Here is a 26,041-nt window from a genome sequence, read left to right on the forward strand (position 1 = left end):
CAGGTTTGGTCAGTTAGTATAAGAAACTACAGCTGCAACACCAAGAGTCACGAATTCTCAGCCTGGCATGCTCCTGAAGAACACAGGGAAAGAAAGAGGAGACAGAGATGATAAAGTTATCAAAATACAAAAGGATGAGGCAGATGTAATACTTTCCCACAGTCATGACATCCAACATATTCCTATGGTCATCAGATTTTCCTGAATCTGCCCCATTGTGTATCGGTCAGTCAATCACAAACAGCAGGGAACAGCACAGCCTTCTGTGTGACCCTCAGGTAGTCTGATAATCTCAGCCCAAAAGGTAGATTATCATGTACATACCATGCTATCCATATTTCAGTAGCTACTTATCATTAATATAACTTTGGTTCACATGTCCTGCTTTGGGCTGCGTCTCCCTTAAAGCAATTGGAAAACTTTCCTCTTGAAGTCCTATGAAAAACAATACAATGAAAACAGAAGAAACGATTTCTTGTGTTTTATACTTATTTAATTTCAGGCTATTTTCTTAGTCTGGAGATAAGAACTTGGGTTTAAGACTGGTCCAAAAAGCCACATTGGAGGGTCTCTGAAGCATCCCAGTTGAAAGAGCCTTCAGAGTGCAATGCCTGACCTGGGCATTGTCACAGTGCAGTGGCAGCCTTAGATCACGTATTCTTCCTTCTCCACATTTCTGCTTTTGGGGTACACTCCTGGGGGACTTCTGACAAGGAGAATCCTTAAATACCTTGTTAGATTGGCTAGGGAGATGCCTTAGTTTCAGGCACCATTAGCCTGGTCCAGACTCTGGTCCAATATCTCTTAGCATTAAAACCTGAAAAATTCTTTCTTTGTGGAGATGTCTAACCTCTCACTAGGAAGTAAAGTCAAAGAGAATTTCCTGTTATCACTATGAGAGCAGAACTAGTTATGAAATGCAAGTTATTGGAAAATCCTAGTTGGCATGAATCTATCTGCTTTGGATCTAGGAAGAAAAGAAGACTTGAAGGTGCTTCTCTAGTGTTCTGTGTAAATATTCCTAAAGGGTATGAACAGATATTAAAATTTTCCCTGTTCAGGTCTACATTATATCAGATTTTATATCCTGCCTTCCAGATAATAGTTTTATCAAGTAACATCCAATTGATTTTGTTTCAAATGTCATTGAGCTCCCTGCTCAAATTCTACTGCTGCCTATTTAAAAGCTGGATGATCCCTCCTGTTTAGAAGCAGAGGTAATATTCTTAACTATGACGAGAAAGTATTATCATCACTATAAGCAGCCTTGAATAGGGAATTGCTCAGTAGATAAAAGTTTGTAAAATCATTATTTAAGCTTGCATAAACAGCATTTTATGATCGCCCACATTTGTTGTAACATTACCCAGCTGAAAAATGGACCAAAAATGTTAACTTGATCACTTTTTGAGATGAACCCTAAGATATTAGACCATGCATTATCTTTCTGTCAACAGCTTTAGAGACAGTTGTGAGCAATACATATAATCTCTTTTAAACAGTAGCTCCTTAAGGCTGATATGATCACTAAGCCAGAAGATTTTATAATTAACAGATTTAGTTAGCAGATGTAGTTAGCAGCATTCTTATAACGTTAACAGTCATACACACCTAATTTCAAATTCTGCCATATGAGATTATATTAAAAGTTTGCTTCTGGCAAGTATGATTTGCATATTAATATACTTTAAAAAAAGGAAAAGGAGATATACAATTTTTACTTTGAAATTGTCCAGAGCTACTGGACTTATTTTGGAGACACAACCTACATAGTTAGCACAATTTAGATGGTTTGGATTCACTTACAAAGTCCATCTATGCGTTGGATCTCTCCTGCTTTGCCCACTGTCTTTGTCTTTAGCATCCAGTCTCACAGACACAATACTCGAGATGAAATTCTCTCGAAAATCTTTTGGGGCGACTGATAGGACCGGCGTGCCTCTGCTAGAAAACGCATCTAGGCATTCCCTATTGATGCAACAGGTCAAAACCAATGACCTAACCTTTTGAGGAGGAAATGACAGACAACTTTGGAGGATGGCTACTTGACTGGATTTTTTATTGGGTCATTTTTTGTGGCAAGTTGATTAACAGCAATATTAAAGGTTAGTTACCAGTCACACAATATGCAACCTTTGAACAGCATCTTATTCAATGAGGTTTTTCTATGGACATGAATTCTCTCACATGGGGTCTTCTGCAGGTCTAAAAGTTTATTTTTTCATAAAATTAATGTGTGTCTGTTCTTAGAAAAGTTTTATAAATGAACCATACATATCTAAAGGCATAAATATAGAAAGGTAAATCAACATGCATGTATGTGCATGTGCATATGTGTGCACACACATGCACATGGCCATAAGGCAGAATTAGTGCCATCTTTTAGTTGCTTTGCAACTGAGTAAATAATTACTTATCATGAGGATATGGACAATGAGATTTATTCCCTCATAATCCTTTCTGCTTGTTCTCCAGATTTTTTATCAGATTAATAAATTAATATTTTGTTCACTTTTTGCCAACCAAAAGAAGGCACAGCCTGAAGCAAACAGAATTCAACCTCTTGACAGCTGAAATGGTTATAGAGTTTCCATCTTTGTGGAAATTAGAAGCTGGGTTGGGCAATATCCTGACCAACCTGCTCTAGCTAGTTGACCCTGATTTAAACAGGCGGGGCGGGGTGGGGTGTGTGAACTAGATAATGTCAAGAAGTCCCTTCCAAACTCAACTATTGTATGAAGTTTTCAGGTTCTTCTTTCTAATAAAGCAAATATACTGTGTGAGCTATTTCTGATTATGCAGGAAAGGAGACAGTTAGTTGAAAAGCCGTGTGCTGAATAGTCATATTTCCAGAGAAGTCAGTAAACTAAATAAAAAGAAGAACAAAACAGAGGAACTATTATAATAATTTGCAAAAAACTGACGACTTTCGAGATTTAAATAAATAGTTCAGTGGAGTGAGCTATCCAGTTCCCTGCATCCTAAACAACTCTTTTTATCGGAACTCATACTGTTCAAATGTCAAATACCTTTATTATAAAAACGAAAGGAAAGTGGACAAAGGCATTATCCTATAAGAAAGCTTTCTTTGGAAGACAGAATATGTAGCTAAACACATACTGGAGTGAATTCCAGTAATGAAAGCCAGTTGGTAACCACTGCCCTCAGATGCTGGCTTAGTGTAAAAATAATTTTTGCAAATTAAAGCTATAGAATCAGATTTAAAACAAAACAAAAGAACACCAACCAGCTAACCACGTCTGTGTCGTCACCCCCCCCTGCCCTGCCCTGCACACACACATGCCTTTCTAGAAAATTTGAAGGAACAAAGAACATTTTTGACAGAGAGGGAACTCTTTCCAAAGTAAATGTTAAAAATTCCTTGAAATATACAGAGACTTTTTTCTCTTTCAGTCCAAATATTGTGTCCAGAGCTGCCAAGTGAATTTGCTTTCTGCCAGTCAGTAATGGATTTATTGTTATGAAATTACTCTTACATTGTGAAAAGGGAGCAAATAGCTCGTAGCTTTCTAGTTTCTTCCACAGAAAATATCACTATGAAGATGATACTATTGATAAGCACATGCAAGAGAGTGGGAGTGTTCTGTAGAACAGAATGTTCCAGCAGTGTTTTTTTTCTTAAAAGCTGCAGAAGATGCATTCAGCTTCCAACCAGAGAGCCTGCCAGAGGTTTTTTGTCACTGTGGAGTCTGAAAATCAATTTAAAGTTATTCTGTTTTTGCTACATTTTGTGCCTTTGCTTAATTAGAAGGTGTTTTGAAACCCACTGAAATGATGATAGATAACCTCAGAAGTGATAAAATGAATGTCAGCATCACCATCTAGATAGGTAGCCACTGTAGACTAATTAAGCATTCTCCTCTGTGCTCTTAACACCACAGCATTCAGTACAATTATTTGTCTAAGTGCACACTTAAAAGTCTTAAGTCTAGATTGAGAGGAGTACTGCAATTAGAGCTCCAAGGACATTTCATATTCTTCAAAAGGAGAATGCTCAGTCTGTGAAAAAGTTTTTAAAGGTGAATGCAAGAGTTTGAATGACTCACGTGGCAGTCTTTCAGCATGGAGTTCATTTCCTGAGACTCAACCTAAATCATGGGAAGTTTAATTTTCTTAGTTCTTGAAACTTTACAGCTTTGATTATAGATATGATGGCGGTTAGCAAAATGTAAAAGACCCATTTTTTTAAAAAAAGAAACAGTGGAGGCATGTAAAATTAAAGGACTTTTTTGGATACTTTGGCCTAAATATACCAATGAGTAGGTAGATCAAAAGACTACATCCTTCATCATGCTTCTACTAGTTTAGGTAGATGAAAGCTAGATTGGAAGGCAGGCAAGGCACGCACTTGTCTGTAGAACACTAAGAATTAAGAGAAACAGCAAAAGGAAGGCAGGCTAAAATACAATAGAAAGAATTGTAATTCTGAGTCTTTCAGAGTGCCTATGCCCAACCATTTTACCAAGTCGTTACAGAGGAGAGAGTGCCAGCTCAGTTTTATGGTTGTGATTCCTATTACTCTGTTTTTCTTTTGGGACACATACACATGTTGTGCAGCAGATGAAAAGAGATGTGGATGAAGTCAGAAGGTCTACATAGGAACTGAGTGTCAGAATGAACAATTTTTGCTGGGAACATATAAAAAGATCATTAAATTCCGCTATTAATATCTACTGCTTCTTTTTTACTGTTTTTTTCTAGTGTTTCTTCAGTTGCTTAATTTGCTTCATCAGTTCCAAGTGACAAGATGTGTTAAATCATTTGACACTGTACATTATGATATTTATCACAGAGTTACATGTTATTGCTATATAATATCACAAAAAATGGTATAAATATTTTACTCTACTTTTTTTTAAACTAATAAGACCTAATGAGAGACGTTGTGGTTCTTAATCATGCTGAGTAATTATTCTCCTTTATGAATGGGATATTTAAATTCCCTATTTGTAATAGATTGCTGAAGGTTTATTTAAAACACGTTGACCCTTTGCTTTGCTGTCACTACTGACTGAACTTAGATTAATAATAAAGTGCACCAATGGAACTCAAATGTAAATCTCAGCTTGCCACTTTCTCCCCACTACTTAAGGCCAGCATATGAGGACTCAACGCTGCCTCAGTGAAGATCTGAAAAAACAGAAGGAAAACTGATAACTATGTCTCTAAGAATTGTATTCTTAAGTGATGGTGGTACTTGGCGTTTTTAAAAAGAAGGCATTAATATTTTCTATCAAAACAGGCCCAAGACCTGCCCACTGAGCTGATTTTAAAAACTCAGTTTACAAAGCTCCTAATGGGAGTTTTCACACATCATACCTAACATACTCATTATTTTTGAAAGGTATTGTATAGTCTTATATTTATGCTTCTGTGCCCATAGAAAGAACTAAAACAAAGTCTGGAATAATTCAGGACTCATTTTTCTGTTCATCTATACAAGAGATAATACAATAATCAGTACTAAAGAGGACTGATACCATAATAAATTTTTTTTTTTGGAGAACTGTTAGAAATGGAGGTTGTCTTTTTATTGCTGTAACTAACCGAAAAACAAATACAATGTTAATAATTAATTTTCCAAGAGTTAGAAGTTTTGTTACAGAACCAAAGATGTTGAGAAATCCATATAAAAATGCTTTGCCAGACAGTTATCAAATTTTGAAAGACAAAAGCAGAAAATGTTAGTATTATTTTTATTTACATCTTCAGGTAACTTTGAAAATACTAATGAACTTTTCAGCACAAGAAGGCAGATAGATGTGTAACACCATTTATGATAAAAACTGATAAGAAACTATTATTTCAAAAGTTATAAGGGTAACGTAAGAAGACACTTGAGAATTCTTTCTGTGCTCATTCCATTAACAAATACATCTCTTTAGTCTGAGAACTTAGGGTATTGCTAATTATGTCTTTAAATTGCTTACATCTACAAATGCACCTCTTCATCATCTTCTATCAGTAGAGATTTTTTCTTTTGCTGTGTCTTGCATGAGGTTAGAAAAGGCCGAAAATGATTGAAGTATGAAATGTGCTTTCCATTGGTTTCAGATAACTGTCCACTAATTTAGTTTGCAACATTTGCTTAGTTTCCATTCTTCTCTCTTTTTAAATCAATAGAAGACAAAGGTGATGTAAATATTTTCTACCATTTTTTCAGCATCTTAATTAGCATTCAGGAGTTTCAGCAATGGGTGCCAAATTAATATTTTAAAAGTTGTAAATAGTATCCGTTTATGTGAAGTCAGAAGAGCATCTATTCAAAAAGAAAAATCAATCTTTTTAGTACAGTCAGCATAAGTTTTGTCAGTTCAAAGTCATTATGCTTGGTTTAAAAGATGTGAGGCTGCACCGAGTTCTTAGATGCATTTTTCAAATTTCTCTTGCTTGGGGTTTGAAAACGTAAAGAAGAAACAACCCATCAGATCGAGTTTAACAAATTGACCTGGTAAGTTTTGTTTCATTTCTAGGTCCCTTGATTCAGTGCACTGGAATCCAGTATTGAATGGTGCTGAGCACTGCTCTTCCACTGAAATGGAACCTGAGAAGTCCCTATTACTGACCTAATTTCCTTACGTGCTGTTAGAGTTTTGCTGCTGCGTTCCCTAGAGCAGCTTCATCTCTCAGCTGAGTTAAACACTTCGTATAACGTAATTATAAGTTGTGTTCCATTTAGGATCTTGTAACTTTTGTTACTGTGACATACCATCAATGTGTGCTGAGTAACCATTCTGTCTCATGCCAGAAATCATCGAACAACTTCAGGCAAAATTAGGACCATGGACAGCGCTGCCCCCACTGCAGGTGCGGCCGCCCCAGGACCGTTCTCCTCCGAAGGGACCTCAGCAGCCCTCTAGGCCAACTGCTTGCTCAAAATAGACTCAGCTGCGAGGTGAGATTGGCCTGCTCAGGGATTTATCCAGTCTGATCTTGGAAAATTGCAAAGATGGAGGAAATGTACACCTCCCCGGGATACCTCTTCCGCTGTTTGACTGTCCTCTTGGGTCTTGACTGTTCTCATTCATGTCCAGCCTAAGCCTCTCTTAATTCCACTTATACCTGTTTTCCTTGTCCTCCCAACATGTACCACTGGGAAGAGTTCGGTTCTATTTTGGTAACCTCCCTAAACACATTGTCAAGCTTCTGTTAAGTCTTCTTTTCAGCAGGCTGGAGAAACCCTTTTCTTTCAGAAGCTTCTCCTCACAGGGCAAGTGCTCCTTATCCCCTGACCAGCTTGGTGGCCCTCTGCTGAACACGTACCAGTTTATCAAAGTCTTTCCCCAAACTGGATACAATACTTTAGTTGCAGTCTAGCAACTGCTGAGTAGTATGAGGGGAAAGTCACTTCCCTCAATCTCCCAACTATGCTGCTCGTAATACAGTCTAGGAAGATGTTGGACTTAGCTGCCAGGGTACCCTGCTGGCTCATGCTCAGCTTGCGATCTGCCAAGACCCCCGGAGCCTTTTCTGCAGAGCTGCCTCACAGGCAGGCAGTCCCTAGCCTGAACCTCAGACAGGGGTTCTTTGTTCCCAGGTGCTCGAGAACTCAGGAATTCTGCTGGCTAGTAAAATAAACAACCCCACAAGACTTCTTCTACAACTGTCTTAAAAAGGAAGTAGCTTTAACACAAGTATTTTAATGAGTGGTATTAAGTGTTACAAGACAGATGTTCGAGCTTTCTGTATTTCTTAAGCTATGGACTCCATGCAGGAGTGTCTGAATCTGCAAGGTATCCTGTTAGTGGGCTAAATTAACTCAAAGGAAGGCAATGCACAGTGGAGGAATATGCCATTTTTTCTTAATAGCTAACAAGATCCATGCATTAACTGCAGGTAAGGAAGACATAAAAGAAAGAGAACCAACTTCCATCTGTTTTCATTCTATAATTTATAACTGAAGCATCATCAACCCCAAAACATTGATTTTTTTTTTCGTTTCCATCTAAAATAACTTAGGTATATGCCCGCTTGCCAAACATTTGTATTACTTTCTCAGCTCAATATGTTCTCAATACCACTCTCCTGTATAAAAAATTAATCATCACCAGCTGTTCTAGCCATTATTTCTCTTAAGCGTACTGTGTAAAAGTACAAAATATCTCTAAACTAGTATTTAGTGAGTAGATATATTGAAAATATATGCCAAGAAAATCAGGTATTGTGCAAGAAGACTAATAAACAGATCCAAGCTCAGGTATGTATTCACATGAAATATTTTTTCTTTAAACTATGGTTATCTAGAGGCATTTAAAGGGATAAAATCCTTTAAAAAAATCCTTTAAAAAAAATCCTTTAAAGAGATTTAAAGGGTAACTGATAGCAGTTACCAACCTGAAACAAAATGCACCTCTACATGCATTCCAGGAATTAATACTTCAGAGCACATCTCATTAGTGTATTTCCACTCAAAGGAGAATATGAGTAATAGTTTTAAACTGTATAACTCACCAAGACAAGTTTTAAGAATTCCTTATTTAATACTCTCCATTTGTCATGAATTAACGGGTTCATTTTACTGTTAGTTATGAGAAAGTTTTTAGGGATCTGAAGTACGAGATGTTGCAGATTACAGTATTACCTGTCTTCGACTGTGCAGGGCCCTTCAGCTGGAGACCTGAAACACTCATTTCCCATTCATTCCCCCAAATCATCCCACTCAAAACATTCCACTAGAGGACTGTTGTCATCAGATCTGCAAATTTTACAACATATTCCTGAAGAGTGTTTATCTAAATTAAAAATATACTAGTAGTATTTGCCTTATTTTCCTCTGGGATATGCACACACTCACACTTACATGCACATCTCATTTTTCTATTTGCTCCACTGCCAACTTACTCGTCCTATAGTCCCCTCCAAATTGGCCTTTGTAGTAAGATAACTTCCTGGGTCTCTGAAAGCAGAAGAGAAGATGCAAAGGGCAAAGCATGTATGAATGAGTGTGTGTTCGTGAAGCAGGATCAAGGAAAAGCATCCTCTGTACATGTTTGTGTGTGTGTGTGCGCGTGTGTATGTGGTCACATGCATGTGTCCTAGTTTGCGGTGCCACGACAATAGTATGGACTCATAGTTACCCTGGTGAACAGGGAAGGGGAAACCCCTGGGGCCCCAAGACCAATGGATTCAGCCACTTCTTAACACTCACAAAAGTGTAAGGCCAGAAAAATGGAATTACTCAGGGCAGATCCATATTTTTATATATGATGGGAACAGGACTTCTGTAAGTGTGAAAGGAAAAAAAGAAGGTAAAACATGTAAAACAAAACAAAAAAAAAAATAATGAGGAAACAGGCTTTCCACCCTGGAAAGAGGAGGAAAACTCCTTTCCTCACTAATGGCCAGTCTTAATGGCAGCACTCTTCAGTGGGAGCTGGGAAGGATGCAGTATTCCTTTGCATGCTGTAAACTTTTTGGGCAAACTTTACTCAGGGGAAACATGTTGTTCAGACAGATACAGTCATACTTATCAATCATTTCATAGGCAGTGCTCTGTAGTCACACCTCTCCTTTTCTCCTTTTGCACCCAGTGTTTTATCTGAGTAGGAAGAAAAGTGGCAGATTCTGCAGGGTTGGTGAAGTCCTTTCCCAATTTTCTTGCACTGGTGATTCACTAAAGGCAGTGGCTTTGTCTCATGAGACTTTACCTTGCTCAGGGGTATGATTTCAGGGCACAGATGCACTCTATTATCCATTTATACACTTCCATTCCTAGTGCAACAGATAAGATCTGAGGAAAGGGAATCTATTGCTTGGTGTCTCAAGGAATTAGAGGAATTGGCATTGAAAGCTGCCAGATATAATAACTGTTCTTATGGTTGTACATTATTGTACCTATTATGTTAGATATTGCCTATTCTTCTGGCCTCAAGATCTGTGCAGTATGAACACAATGTAAAGTGATCTTGCATTTTCTTTCTTTCTTAGTTCAGGCTGGAAATTTGGTCCGACTAATTTACTTGTAAGAAAGTTTTCCAGCCTGTCAATCTACAACACAGTATAACTCCAGAACTACTTCACCTTGATATATAGCTGTACTTCTTAAATATATACAGCATATCCAAGCCTGTCCCACAGCTAACTTTGTACTTGAATTTCAGGCCATTTTGTGAGCAAGGTTTAATATTAAAGGAAATTTTAATTAAAAAAAATAATCTTGCTTTGGGAAAGACACTACAGAAGAGGAAATGTGTGGAAAATCAAAGAACAAGCTAGGCAAAACCTTCAAGAAATTATTTGAATGTGGTTAATCTTAATTTTGTTTTTATGGCATAGGCAGATAGATTGGGTAATCTGAGATCTGTGCCAGCTTTATGTTCTGTGAGGTGTTAAAAATTTTGGAGTAGCGGTCCACAGAAATGACAAGGACCATTGGTAAGGTAGTGATGGGAAGCTTGTGTATGCAAGATCAGCCTGTGACATGGAGAGGACATCTTCAAAGGGCTGTAGCACAGTCTCTAGGCTTGTTCCTGCATGCTTTGTTACAGCCAGTGTAGAGCAAAGCTGAAGCTTGACAAATGAGTATCCTCTGCATTCTTTGTGCCAAGAGTTTAATATTTTGCCACAGGCAGAATCCCTTAATGTTTTCCCTCAAAGACTTTCATATTCGCTTGGCAGATATTGGTGCATTTCAACAAATCATAAGTTATCTTAATGACAACTTTCTGTAGATCATTGCAGGGTGGCTGGGATTAATTTCTTAAATTCTTTTGAGGATTCTTTTGAAGCACACAGAAAAGTGATTTTCCAGTGCCTCCCAGGCCTTACAGTACTCTTAGAGATTTACTTTCTCAAATTGGACCCAAAGCAACAATGATATTACAAAATAAATGTTCTTTCCATTTAAATATATTTGACACGGGTCTGGTCTCTTCTTTTAACAGTAATCCGTTTCCTGTGACCCAGCAATCCAATCAAGTATGAATCAGTCTCACAGTTCCCTATAGTGGGAGCATTGGCCTTCAGGCCTAAACAGAGCTTCCTGCAATTGCCACTATAAAATATGCTAATAACAAATAAATGAAGTGAGCTACACAGACAACTGGGTTCAATGTTATCAGCAAGTAGGTAAGGTGACTCAAGCTGAGATCTCTGAAAGGGTCGTTGGTGAAGAGAAATGAAGGATCCTTTTAGACTGTCTCACAAAACACATTCCTTTCATTTCAAAGGTGCTATTTGAATATCCATTTTGTGGGTGGTTAACAATTACTATCGTTCTTTTCTCTGCTTAAGCAAAAGTGTGCAAGTCTGGGAAGTAGTCACTATGATGTTAATTTGATTAATGGTTGTAATGTACTTTAGCTTCTGATACACAGAAATTCGGAAAGTTCCTTATTCCAGAAAGTTACCCAAGAAACTTTAAAAGTAAACTTATATACAGATACACCGATAAATAAAAGAAAACCTATATTTAGATACACCTATACACACACATGTAGAAGTGGTGCAGAGTTTTCCTTATCGTACACAGATGACCTGTGGTACATATATACATTTTACCTTATTACTTTTTTTTAAAAAAAGTAAAGCTCCTTCATCTCATTTCTGGACTGAGGACATAGATACTAAACTTAATAATTAAATTGTTGCCAAAAAGAATTTAAAAAAAGCCTATTTCTCTCAACAAGGGTGGTTGCTGTTAATGAAAGTGTTTCTTTAAGCAGACCATGCAGAGAAGTAACTCACTAAGAAGTATGCAAACGATAAGAAAACCTATCTTCTCCTTTCTACCTTCAGGATTTAATAAAATGAGTTTCTTCAGCTGCTACCTGTTTCCATGTTAAAGAATGTGAGGGCTACTGCATATTACTGCCAGTTGCAACAAGCCATGTGGCATTTAGTTTCTGTTAATATTCACTGGATCACCTCTGCAAGCCAGATAATTTCTAAGCAGACACACAATATGCTTTCAATGCCATGACTATACAAGGGCATTAGGTAAAGTTTGAATTCTGGTCTGGATTCACAGAATCACAGAATGACAGGGATAGGAAGGGTTCCTAGAGGATCTCAAGTGGGAAGGGAGCCATAAGGATAAGCGAGTCCAACTCTCCCCGCTCCTCGCAGGACAACCTCAAGTTAAATCAGATGACTGATTTCTGAGCATATGGTTCCCAGTATTTGACAATGCCCTTATTGTCATTACCATTCTTCATGCCACTGAAGTTTCTCTCTGCACAATGCATGTAAACACAAATAATAGTACATAAATCTGTAAACGTGATTTTCGGTGATTTTTGATTTATTACCAATTTTATGAAACTGGGTAATTTCATTTACTTTTGGCAACTGTTTTTAAAGGGAAACATATTTTCAACTTATTCACATATTAACATCTCAACATAATATTTAAAAAATATGTTCAAATGAGCCATGTGTAAACCTGATATAAACAGAACACTAGTTGATGGATTCAGCTGACATCGGATTGGCAGGAAAGGAGTCTTCTTACTACATTAAAATCTATCAAATGAGAAAAACATCAATTAGTGGTTAAAAATAACAGTCTTTTGGCTCTTTAAGAAATCAGCTTTCAGATATATAACACAGTTTACTCAGGACTGTATGTTTCAGTTAAATTAAAGTGTACGCATCTGTAAGCAAGTAGGATGTGCACGATTATTTTAAGAAGTATGCCACAACGGCATTCCATCACTTGTGGTCCTGAGCCAAGTGAACACTTAAAATTGAATCCTATTATGAATGTATTATCTCCCTGTCAGGAAATATCACTCACCTCAGAACTGGCTTACCACATTCCTTGTGTGCTGTGCGACCCCCAGCTGCTAAGGGACGTTGGCATTTAAAAGCTTTACAAAATGCAGAATCATTTTTGCATAACGAGCATGAACACATGATGAAGTGTATGCTAAACTCAAGTGGCACAGAACCACATCCTGCCCAAAAGACAGATTTGTGGGGTGAAGAAACTGGCTCAGGGGACTGGTAACAGAGTATGGAGCTTTCTGTTCCTTGCCAAAGTCAAATTTATTAACTTGCAGCAATTCTGACATAAGGGAGAGAGGATCATCTATTACATCTATTACATTTATGGACAGAAGCAATGACGGTGCAGGGTATCTCCGTATTCTTAATCTCCCCTTCAAACCTTTGATTAGATTAACATCTTCTCCTGGCACTGGGCATTGCAAGCAGAGAAGAGGGGAGGAAAGGTGCAGCTATTTCTGCAGTGTAAGAGTTATGTATATCCATCTCCCAAGGGTTGCACTGGCATGGAGTATTCAATCTTCTACCACAAGGTGTTGAGACAGTCTGGTAAATCAGAATGATCTGTACTGATTTTACAAATAAACTTGACTCTAGTATTTTTCCTGAGTTTTGCTAAAATAATTAATATTGCTTAAAGACTCTTGACATCAGCTGTATGAGTAGGGTAAATAAAAGATTTTAAAATATTTTTAAAAAGTGAGAAAAAAAAGCGAGACAAATTATTTCCTGTTATTTTGCTTCCTTACATACAAATGGATTTTCTTTGCATTTGCAGGATAGGAGGAGGGGATCTGTGCTATTTACTTTTTATAATGTAATGAAATAAAACACACAAGTTCTGCAAAATATCTTAGAAAATATGTTTATCTTGACTGTAAAACTTTTAAAATACGATTTTCACACTCTAGCACAACAAACACAGCTTTTAAAAAAGTAGCACTACAGCTGGATGATTAATTCTTCAGATATTGTTTGCAGATATGCAAATGTATTGAAGTACAGTTACATTCTATTAAGCAACTCTTTCTACATGGCACTGTGCAATCCTGTGTTCCCTTGTGCTGTGAGCAAACAAGCTTTCTTGCTCTGTAAACAAAGAGGAGGAAAAACTTTTGACTTAGTCAGAAAACCAATTCAGAGCTGTTTTCTTATTGGCTGACATATAAGCTGTGATGGAGAATTTGCTATTTAGTTAACTGTTCTGCAGATCATTTGCCAGCCAGAATAGAAGCAGGACACTGTCTCATAGTTGTATTGACTTTGCGCTGGCAATGATTATTTGTCACTCAAAGAAGCAAATGTGAATAAACTCATATGACCAAATGCAGTGCATCTGACGAATAAGGTTTGCATAAGCAAGTTCCTGACTGTAATGACCACTTTAAAGAAATGACTGAAGAAATGTTAATTGTTGCATGCCTCAGTTATGACTCAATTAGAGCCCTCCTGCGGAATAAGAAATTTATGAAAAGGAACAGAAAATTTAAACTGCCAAAAGTCATAAATTAATTCCTTAAAAGTTACACATAGGATAAACATTTTAAAATGAGCCTACACGGCTTATGTGCATAGGTCCTAGCGTTAGTGACTTTCAATTGGATGCTTGCAGTGCTAACTTTTTCCTCAGCTTCTTTTTTCTATATCTATTTCCTGGATAATGCCAGTCTCTGTAAATTCCTCTATACCTAAAAGTAAGACATGCAGCTCAATGGAGGTATACTCTGCTGCATAGGGATACTCTAGAGAAATCCATTCACCCAAAGGTCACTTTGACAATGTCCCAGTAATGTTTTAACGATCGCTGTATACCAGGAAATGAGAAACTTAACTGTATGGCTATGTAAGAATGAAATCATACGTATTATCTGAAACACAGATTTGTAATGCGAGAAAAAAAATCAGTGAAAAGCCCTAGAGATAAATTATATTCTTAAAATTATGCTCTACATTAAGGATCTTTCTCCCTGCTCAGTTTAAGGGGCTGGATAATGAGAAGATTACTGTGGGCCAGGATGTGTTTTTACAGCATCACCTTTGCTCATATCCACTTGTCTAAATTGAAATGCTCTCTTCTTGTTTATCTGTGCCTCATTGCCTGGGATTTGATACTGCGATGTTGTATGATAAAAGATTAGGTAATCCCATCCTCCCTCTTAGATATTTCTTCTTGATATTCTTGATGTATATTTTAAGTATTAACGTTTGAACTTTAAGTTGCTTTGTCCTTTTACAGACACTGCGATGTCCAAATCTCATAACACTTCTGAATCACACACATGTTTAGTAACGCAATTGTAAATAGCTTAATCACAGCTAGCTGTACAACTTAAACACGATAGAGAGAAACAATGGATGAGCACGGCAGAGTGACATCGCTGCACCTCCTGTTACCTTCAGTGAACTTGCAGGCTGCCCATCACAGTCTCCTGCATTGTGCGGGTATGTTGACATTGTTAGTTAGGCCTACGTTTGTTTCTGAGCTTTAAAAATTGAATCTTAAACTCTTGTTGTCTGTAGTTTGGCACTCTGTAGCAAAACACTGGAAAGGCATCGACTTCTCCCTCTTAGCAGGCCTGACAACGGGTTGGATGGAAAATATTGGTAACTAACAACTACCAGACAGAAAGGAACAGATTTATGCACTTCTTGGAAAGAGCTCAGTGATACCTGTTAGCTTCAATCACTATTTAAGCTACTTCTTACTGGCTACATCTACACAGGAATCTGTTAGGTGCCGCCTGACTGTGTCTTAGTCTGGAAACAGCAATGCTGGGTCAGGAGACTTTCCAGGCCAGACCCGTAGAAACAGACTTGAAACAAGTATGATGAATGAACATGCTGAGAAGTGTGCACAGATATTTTCACTTTTTTAAATAAAGATCCACCACTCAATGTATTTAGGCACTTCAAAAGCCAGAGAAGCATCATCAAGGCACTAAATCAAGGGATAAATGAACAGATGGACTTCTGTGTTTCAATGATCAGAACTGCAGTGTCTAACATTTAAATGCCTTCCACATCTAGTGGAATCTTCTGTCTCAGGCAAACACAGGGCTTCTCAGACGGCTTCCAGTTGCACAGGAGGCAGGAACACAAGCTAAGTGCAGGCGTGATGCAGAACTGCTTGGCAGGATGGTAAGTTTGTGTTTATGCTCTGCCAGAAACGTAGCAGTTTCCTACTGATGGCTTCTAGCATTTGGAAAAACATATCTAATGCATTGTACTGTTCACAAAGTAAGTCCTTATATGTCTTAAAATGATGTGCAGTGAGTATCACAACCCTTTTGAAAACCCTATTACTCACCCATCTTTGGGTATCTTTGGTACCTTTACAGACGTGAACCAAGTAATTTTCAAAAGAAAGATTTATATGCCAAATTCCTGTTTGTAAGGTTTTATTGTTTTGTCCTTCCTTTTTTTTTTTTTTGGAACCTGTTACATTACTTCTTCACTGTAGCTGATTGTGGTAGAAAGTTGAGAAATATAGAAAGTTGAGATATATTGTCAAGGGAAGAACTAGGATATCACAGGTTTACTATGTCTAGACCGATATCGTGACAGATCAAAATCATTAATGTAACATGCAAAGACATACACTTAAGGACAAAACACAGAAATCTCTGCTAAGATCTAGCACTTTACCAGCTGGAGGTGACTAAAGAGAAAAAAGATCTAGTAGATATACTGTTATCAAGAGCCATTTGTGTAATGCTGTTGTGTGTGTATGTGTGTTGAGTATAGTCAATGGCTGGTTTACATAAAAACAGTAGAATGTGATATGTGCCACTGTCATAGATGATTTGTGCAGTTCTGGTTACCTGTGTCAAAAAAGGTTAATTCAGAAACAAAACCAGAGCTGAGGTATTGGGGTGGTCAGTTGAGTACAGAGCCTCCTACAGGTCAGAAGACAGTACCTTCTTGTTTACTGCAGGGAAAAGCAGCTGAGGAGGAACACGATGCTGCTAAAAACATATAATTGGATAAACACTGGAAAGGATAAATATTTATTTTTAAAAAAAGGATAATACAGGAAAAAGAACAAGTGAATATAAACTGTCCATAAGCAAATTCAGTCTGAAAGTTATGTTTCCAACCATTTGAATAATCAGAATGAATAATTAGAAGAATTTGAAACAAACCCAAAGCCCAAATTTCCTACTTTAAAATGTAGGCTAATTTGTTAAGATAGTGGTTGGATCTGACATTAAAGTACCAGGTCCTATAATCAATGCATCCAGTGTTTCTCAATGGGCACCCTGGGCACTTCTGTGAAACCATCTCACTGTCAAATAACCACAGCCAACATCACACCTGAGTGATCTTGAGCTTCATCAGCCTTGGGATTAAACATTACGAGCAGCATCCTTCTGTAAGGATATAAAAGGGCAGATCCATTCAAAGAATGAAGTAAGGCACCTGGATTTCCTTGTGTAAGAGAACAGAAAACAGACTTCATCCTTTCAGTTAAACATTTGAACAAAACCAGGTAGATCTACCAGTGCTATAGCACTGTCTGTTAACAAAATCATACATACCATTGCAACTAATATCGGAAAAGAGATATCAAATGGAAGTGCATTTATGTTCTAATACATATGGCCAAACCAAACTCTTATTAAATATTCAGTGGGTTTTTTTGATAATATTGCTAGCACAAAAAGAAGTCTTTAGAAATGTACACAATTTTGGCACTGAAATAGCACCATTGTATAATTAGACATGGCTGTTACATACTTTGTAACTTATATGACTGCCTACCATAATTATGAAGTGACTTAACTATTAAGGATTAAGCCTTAATGGTTACTTTAAGGGCCGTATTTCACCATTTCTACACCATTCACAGAAATTTTCATTCTTACGAGAATTCAAATGTAAAATTATTGCATTCTCACATATAGGAATCGAACATTTACACAACTTCTCTTCCTGTGGTTTTGTTTCATATTCCTCCGACAGGAGATTTGAAGTATGTATATACGCATTGTATGTATTGTATTTAAAGTATGTATATATAAATGTATTACAAATTTACAGGCTATCAGATATAAAACATCTGTCTGGTTATTCTAACTGGCTGCTGTGCTGGTTCCCAAGGTGGATTTTTAAATCTATTTACATCCAAATAGAATTTTTTTAAAAGTCATGAGAAAATGTACGGTACAGAAACAGGCATAAATAGCAGAGCTATACACTAGAAAACCCCATGTTTTTTCCATTTCTAGTTGTCTTAGTCATTTTCATAGACTTGATTAGTCATAGATACCCTTTTTTTGTTGTTCCATCTGCTCTTCATAGGTTAAAAATAAAGAATCTATATAAAGTCTGGAAAGATTGTAGGGTTTTTGCTGTTGGATAAATTAATTTCCTTCTTTTTAAGTTTTCTGACCGGCTTCTGATTTTGCTTATCTATTTCTGATATTCTGTTTCTTCTGTTTATTTATCAGCCCTGCTTCTTTTTCCAAAACTACAAAAAAGAAAATGATGTTGCTTTATAAAAGGACCCGAGACAGGTTACTGCCTGAGCTTTCCACAGCTAGATAAATTTGATGCAACATTGTTTACCATCCTTCCACGGTAGGTAAGGTATTCACACTGCGTGGCTTATTAAACAACATTGCCATCATGCATGATATCACATTATAGTGGGCTGACATAATGAGAATGAGCCATTGACAGACTTTATGCACAGATCTAAACATAGTCAATAAAATCACATCAGAAATAAGAAAAGAACCAGTATAAAAGAACAAAACCTCTAAGATAGCAATGCCTGGTTGTTATTGCCTCGGGCTCTATGTTAGGATTTCTGGACTGCTGTGATGGCTGAGCAAACTCTCTCTCTGCATCTCAGTCTGTGTCAACATGTGTCAACATGTCATGCCACATAAAACTTGCTTACCCCTATCTGTACGGATTAAGATATTCTGAAAATGCATGCATAAAAGATGTCTCTGTCCCCTTACATACCCTTATTTTTCTGCTATATTTAATATTGGCTTGCTTCCAGCTTTATCCCTGAAGCTCAAATTAGGGCAAAACTTAAGCAATCCAAAGAGAAAGTGTTGAGTGTCACCAAGGTAGTGATCCATTCGTAGCTAGTATCGTGAAATCCTCATCTGCAATGTTGCTTGTTGTCCCATGCTGGGGACGAATGCTCTAGGGTCATGTTAAAGGGCATTCATTGCCTTCGGTTCACAGCTCTCTGCTTCAGTCATGATTATCACAACCAGCTGTAACGACACCTGTTGAGTCAAAAGCAGGACGTGGGTGGATCTGCCTGTCCTTAGGATGTATTCTGCAAATATCTCTGTATGCCTTCTGAGAATTCATATATGCACCCCAGAAGAAGTCAACCCATTCCCCTCTGAGTCTACTGAAATACAGTTAAAAGAGGCATGTTCCCCCAGGAACATGAGATTTATCAGAGGTGGAGCCGTTCCCCTCCTAATTACAAGTATATATACATATGCATATGTATACCCATGTATGGAATAAATTTGGAATAAATAAATAAAGAAAAATGCATAAATATACATATACCAGTGCCACTTTGATATTCATTAGTACTTTCCTTTTGCTCTGTAAAACTGCTTGTTTTGGCCTGCTGGCTTCATTTTTACTTGCTAACAGGAAATAAACAATAGTTTGGGTCTCCAGTGTTATTTTTTGTGCAGTGGTTTCTTTTCTGAGTAGAAAGACTAAGAGCTTTGCTAAGCACCTCAGTACAGTGCAGATGAAAGAGTTTCTGATGTGCTTATTCTTTCTGCAGCCTATTCAATGTTGTTTACTTTTTCCTTATGCTGTGCCTTGAGTGATAAGCAATACCGAATGAGGCACCACAGCCGCACTGCCCTGAGGCGAAAACAGGTAGTTTTCTGCTTCCACAAATTCTTCACTAAAGTATATACATGAGCCTCATTCTGTAATATAGACTGATTCACAATGGGATCCCACTATTTCTTTGAGAGACTTTCACAACTCCCTGCTCAGTTCTATGGGTGATAACCGAAGGCTAATGCACTTATTAATCAGACATTATAAAAAAAAATAAATAAAAGGCTCGTCATGGTATTTTTGTCATAGACAAAAGCCATAAGGTCATGGGCACAGAGAACAAGAAAAAAATGCCTGGAATAGCAATATGTTTGTTTAGTTAGTAGACCAAGGTGTCAGGTACTAGATATTTAAAAGAGACATCTATAAGATCCCGAGAAAAACAAAAAACAGAACAGAATTTCAAGTCACAGCACAAAATATGGAATAAAAGGCGATAATTTCACACCGATGTTTTATTGGAAAGTAACCGTGCCTACCTAATGAATTTTGCTACTTAACTGTAACCCTGCTTACCTATTTTTAAAAAACAATTTACGTCCATAGACTGCCGATTTCCTTTTGAAAGGACGTTTATGAGACTGTTTGAAATGAAAAGCTAATAAAGTCTGCAGTCTGCTTGTAAAATCCCTGGAGTCCCTAGGCAGTCTGTGCTCCCAAGTCTCCAGCTCTCCTGGGATAGCTGGGCTGGCCCCAACCACCAGCCAGGAAGACCCTAGCTAATGGTCTGTATGGTCTAGAAACGTGAACAAAGGTCTCTGAAGGAAATACAGAGGAAAGTGGAATCAACCACCAGGATTCTCATATTCTTCATGTTTGGCTGTTTGCCCGTTTTGCTGTTTTCCTAAAGTGCATTTGTTGTACTAAAATAATATATTGCAGTCAAATCAATGTGCATTCTGTATGTTAAGGTTTAGCATGTAAAATGGTAAGCGTATGTGACACATGAGATGCCATTTGTAAATTCCTGAAGCTTCAAGTACGTATCCAGCCCTCACAAATTAAATTGCAGTGGAGTAAATCTAATGACAGATAGAGGCAAGAATATGGAGCCAGAAGGTTTTTAAAGGAACTCTGAGACAATATGTCTTTTATAAAAATATTTCTGTATGTACTTGAAGCTTTTTGCAATACAATTATAAGCAATAAATATGCATTTATTCAGATAATTTTGTAGTAATGTAAATGTAGGGGAACATGTCAGTAAGGAAGTAGGATAGTTCCTCACGTGTTTTGGAAATGCTCGGACCCTCAATGGTCTTTGAGGCAATCTGAGGCAAACCAAAGGAAAATGGAGTACTATAAACAGGCAGAGTTTCTGTTTTCATATGAAGATACTATCAGCCTTGTTTCTCCATCACACAGATGCAGACAGTACGGGATGGCTAGATGCAACTCAGACAGATTGAGACATTTTGCAAGCTTAACTCATTGGAAAGGCTCCTATTCACACCAGTAAACTGAAAATCAGTACATTTGGGGGTGTTAATGAATTCCACAAAACAATCCAAAAGGCCAGGCTTTCAGGCTTAGAAAGATCAGCACTGGCCTAAATGCAACAAGAGGCACAGAGGGTATTTCAAAGCAAAGTAGAGAGCTTCTCACTGAGGTCTAATAATTACTGATCTCTGTATTATATAAACCAAATTACTCGACAGCGAAGGATCTGAGCATTAAAAATGAATGTCTCGGTTAGGGTGTTTCAGCATCTGTTCATAACCAGACATGTTCCAAGTTATCTCCAGAAATGAAATAGAATAATTGGGTCAGATCCCAGCCACTCATTTGCCTAAACTAAAAGGGAGGAAAGAACTAGCAGTCTTTATCATCATACGGATCTGGATATTCAGGAGAGCAGTTAGACCTTTTCCATCAATTTCCTCTTAATTTAGTTACCAGCCAAAGGTTTTCCTAGCACAGAATGTTATTATGTTTAACACCTGCTGTGTTATGGCACAATTTTCTTTATGCTGACATTAAAACAGGGAAAGGAGAGTGAGTGATTATGTTCTAAGATACAAGCTATACTTTTGAAGATTTACTTCTTGGCAATTAAAAAAAAATGAACATATCTGCATGTTTGCGTTTCTCCATACTGAGATGAGGAATACTCCACTCAGGGACTTCCTAGTTCTTATGCTTATGCTTCTTCCACTGCCTGTGGAAGTTCTGCATTGCAAATTACTTTGATGTAACAAAAACCCAATTGCAGCAGTGTTACAGACGTAATGGCAAGACCTAAAATCTGTAGTTATGGGTAACTACTTTAACTACCACACCGGCCTAAACTTGGCAGGGTTTTCTAAAAAGGCAATACAGCCCCAGCAGTGGAATAATCTACCTGGTTGGCTTCTGAGAAGCCCTTTTAGGGCAATCACAGTCAGCTGTGTGGTCCCCAGCTTGTGGAGGACTTGTGGACAGGTCATCTGGCAGATGGCTTTGGGCTGTGGGCCAAAGCAGGGGAGCAGTCAGAAGACCACTCAACTTTCCAGATCTTGGGGGAGCTTGGTTTACATAGACCCTGCCTGGGGTTCTGCCGGAATAGTGTTGCAAAACATTTCCATTTCACCTAATGTAGGTACAGTTCACTTTTTTTTACAATCCCTAAGTAGAGTAGATGAGACCTAAACCTTCCTCCAAAGTACATGTCAGATATCAGTATCTGTAAGTATACCAAATAATGAAGCATTTCTGGCAGGAGGTGCCAAGTGGATGCACAAAACGAGAAGATGCTCAGGGTTGTACTGCCAGCAAAGAGGAACATAGATTCTTGCTATTGTGGGCATATCAAGATGTGACTTATCTCAGACATTCACCTGCAGTGGACACTAAAGCAAGCACCGGTGTGCATTAATGGAATGCTGATGAGATGCTGTGTATGCTGCCAGGATAAGCTACAGTCATGAGAAATTATACCATTAGCTGGTGAAATATATACCAGCGTGAAGTGTGGATGAGGACGCAGAGACCAGGGAAGAGAGAAGATTTTTCCTGTTTTATCATGCCTGCAATGATGTTTTATATAAACACACAGGTGAAAGCTGTAGAGTTAGAACCCAGCTTGTTTGTTCATCTGTGTGAGGGTTGTACATCTGATAGCTGCTTCTGCCACTTTTGGCCTCCGTCAGCAGTTTGAAGGGTGAAAGATGTCTGGTTGAATTAAAATGCTATTTATCTTTAAAAAACAACTTTTGGAAGCCTTTTCTATGGAGACAGTTGATGAAGAGTCCTTGTTCAGCTACTTGTTCAGTAACTGCCACTAGGTTAATGTTTCAAGTGTAGTCAACCATTTTTCAGTGTTTGAGGTTGTAACCATTTATTACTGCTACATATAAAGAGGGTTTGCTTACAAGTCTGGATATAACCTGTGGAAAAAAACGATTTTAAGACTTTTGGATGGGGGAGAGAAAATGAGGAAACAAAGGGAAACAGGGAAGTTCTGTCACCCTGTCAGAAATACTTTTTTTTTTTTAATATTTTTTAATTAGTCAGAAAAGCTGTTAAGACTTTGTTTTTTTTTAAGATTAGAGCTATCAAATGAGCTTGCATTTTAATCTTCTATAGTCTATTTATAATCTATAATCTTCTACAGTGAACCTAGAAGGTTAATGCTTAGTATTACTTAAAATTCATGTGAATACTTTGAACCAGCTGTAGGATGTAGTAAAGGGATTTATGAATTAAAGGATGATTGACGCTATAAGAAGCTCTTGCTGACTTTACAAGACAATTCACTCATGTTTCAGTTAATTTCATAGTTTATTATATCCAAGATAGGTTAATGGAACATTCCATTCCATTTTCATTTTTCTTAAAGTAAAAGGGGTACTGGCACTACAGTGTTAGTTGTTTAATGTTATGGTTAGATGATTGGGTTGATTAAATTGGATTAGTTAGATTACTGGCTCAGAAACACACTATCATGCATCTTATGTTCCTGTTGCTTTGGAATATTTTAGAGTTTGCAGCATTAACATTTTAGTAACCACATCCATACACAGACATATTTGGAGGTTGTTATTGTAAGCTGGAACTTAAAATCAACTCCTTAAAATTTGGCCAGAAGGATCCAGGACTGATTGTTTGGTACAGCTAATGTTTTTTTTCCCCTATGATAGGAAGTACTTGTTACAAACGTAACTTGGTTCCGAAATGTAATGCAAAGGAAAACAAGACCGTATTTTGGTACCATCTTTCCCCCAAAGTCATTTAAGTGCTTTGCAACAGAGGTCTATAAATAACTTCTTCAGTGCCAGCTCCACTACCTGAAGGAGACCTGCCAACAGTTCTCTTTCTGTGCTGCCAGCTAGTCTTTGCTGAGTGATGAATGGCCACATGTTCTCCGCTCCTCTGCCTGTCTCTTCCTGTACCACAAAAAACTAACACCATCGCTAGGAATTCATAGAATCATAGGGTCATAGAATAGTTTAGGTTGGAAGGGACCTTTAAAGGTCATTATTCTTGTGTCCCTCCTCTGGACCCGCTCCAACAGGTCCACGTCTTTCCTGTGCTGAGGGCTCCAGAGCTGGACGCAGTACTCCAGGTGTGGTCTCACCAGAGTAGAATAGAGGGGCAGAATCACCTCCCTCAACCTTCTGGCCACAATTCTTTTGATGCAGCCCAGGATACAGTTGTTCTTCTGAGCTGCGAGCACACCTTGCCAGCTCGTGTCCAGCTTTTCATCCACCAGTACCCCCAAGTCTTTCTTGGCAGGGCTGCCCTCGAACCCTTCATCCCCCAGCCTGTATTGATACTGGGGGTTGTCCCAGCCCAGGTGCAGGTCCCTGCACTTGGCCTAGTTGATCTTCATGAGATTCACATGGGCCCATTTCTCAAGCCTGTCCAGGTCCCTATGGATGGCTTTCCTTCAGGAGAAGGTTTGTACTTTTGCTCTACTAAGTGTCATTCCTGATGACTGTATGCCATATCTTGTTTGATTTTTGTGGAACCCATGACCAGAGTGGAAAGCACTCTGAATTTAAACAAATATTCCCTATTCCAACAGCAGAATTTCAGCAATGCCCATGCCATAAACTAAATTTTGTTTTTCCGAGCTACCTTTCTTTATTGTGAAAGCTATCTTTTTTAGCAGGGGCAGGGTGGGGAGGGGGAGGGCAGAGGGATTACTTCCACGCACAGCCATTTTGAGCTGGCCATGTCCTCCTCTTCCCACATTTTTATACTTCTGTCACTCATTTTACTGGCTCCTCCTTGTTGCTGGTGCTGTACAGGCCTGCCAGGCCTCACAACACCTGTATTAACTCATGCTTTTGGGACCTATTTCTCATTTTGGCACATCCATTTACTGATCAGTGTTAGAGCTTCTTCTCTCTTTGTCCTGCAATCCTGACCCCAGAGTAGCTGCGTGACACTGTGCCATGTCCAAACACCTGCTGGAGGGCATGTCCACTGGGCCACAGCTGGGAGGCACAGGTCTCTCCTGTTACGGGACTCAGTACACTTGGCAGTGTCCTTATTTCACGGCCCTTTGCACACTTGTTAGTCATATGAACACCATACACAAGATGCATCTTTCCATCACCTAAACTAGCATGTGGAATCTCAGATATCTGTACCTCAGGCCCTCTGTGATATTTTCCTCAATGAGATTTAATTGCTCTGCCAAGGGAAACCTTTAAGGACCGTAAAGCTTGGAATCACGTCATCAAATCCAGGCCTTTCGCTTGAATCCAGTACCTTTTACATTCCTGAAATCCACAGTCATAGTTTAGAGAAGCAGCCCAGTTGCTGGCAGGATGGAAAGCCCTAACTCCAGGCTGCAGCTGACTCCCAAGGGTACAGACATAAAGGCCAATCCCTCCAGCACCCAACCCTGGAGTAGAGACCATCTTTGTATGAGATGAACATTACAGCAACCAGAGCCAGCCTTATGGATAAGAACTATGGCTGGTAGAGCAGACCTTATGGCTGGTCTCTGAAAGACACAGAAAGGAGAATGTCTAGTTTCTTCATGGTCGGGGATTTCAGCTACAATTTTTCCCCTCTTCTTTCTGTCCTTGTTTAATCTTGGAGGGGAAGCAGAAGAGAGGCATTTGGGCAGGAAAGCCAAAAACCAGTCCTTCAAACATCACATCTCACACCCCTTTGTCCTGTCCCCATCAGCTCTGTGAAGGTGCTGAGGAAGATCAGCACCCAGCCATCCCATTCAATGCATCCAGACTTGCCTGGTCGAGGTCAGTTGCCTTTCGATCACAGCTGCTGCAGCCTGGGTTCACGCTGAGCTGTTAGGTTGTAATGGAAGCCTGGTCACCTCTCAACCTAAGGCAGCTCAGGAAGGGAGACAGGATCTCATACTGCTTCCCAAAGCTGATTCAACTCTTCCTGCATATTAGGCATCCCTAGCAAGATACTCTTGTACAAAAAAAAAAAAAAAAAAAATCAAATCAAAAAAAAAAAACCCTAAACTTTCTGTTGCAAGAATTACTATTTCTTT

General features: G+C 38.4%; 1 protein-coding gene across 1 annotated transcript in view; it reads right to left on the reverse strand.

Moving 5' to 3' along the window:
• KCND2 (potassium voltage-gated channel, Shal-related subfamily, member 2) overlaps window positions 1-26,041 on the reverse strand; it is a 279,454-nt gene that overhangs the window by 73,626 nt on the left and 179,787 nt on the right. The gene's annotated exons all lie outside the window — the stretch shown is intronic.

The sequence above is a fragment of the Charadrius vociferus genome, unplaced genomic scaffold (assembly GCF_000708025.1).
Source record: "Charadrius vociferus isolate BGI_N301 unplaced genomic scaffold, ASM70802v2 scaffold43, whole genome shotgun sequence".
In the NCBI taxonomy this organism is placed as follows: domain Eukaryota; kingdom Metazoa; phylum Chordata; class Aves; order Charadriiformes; family Charadriidae; genus Charadrius; species Charadrius vociferus.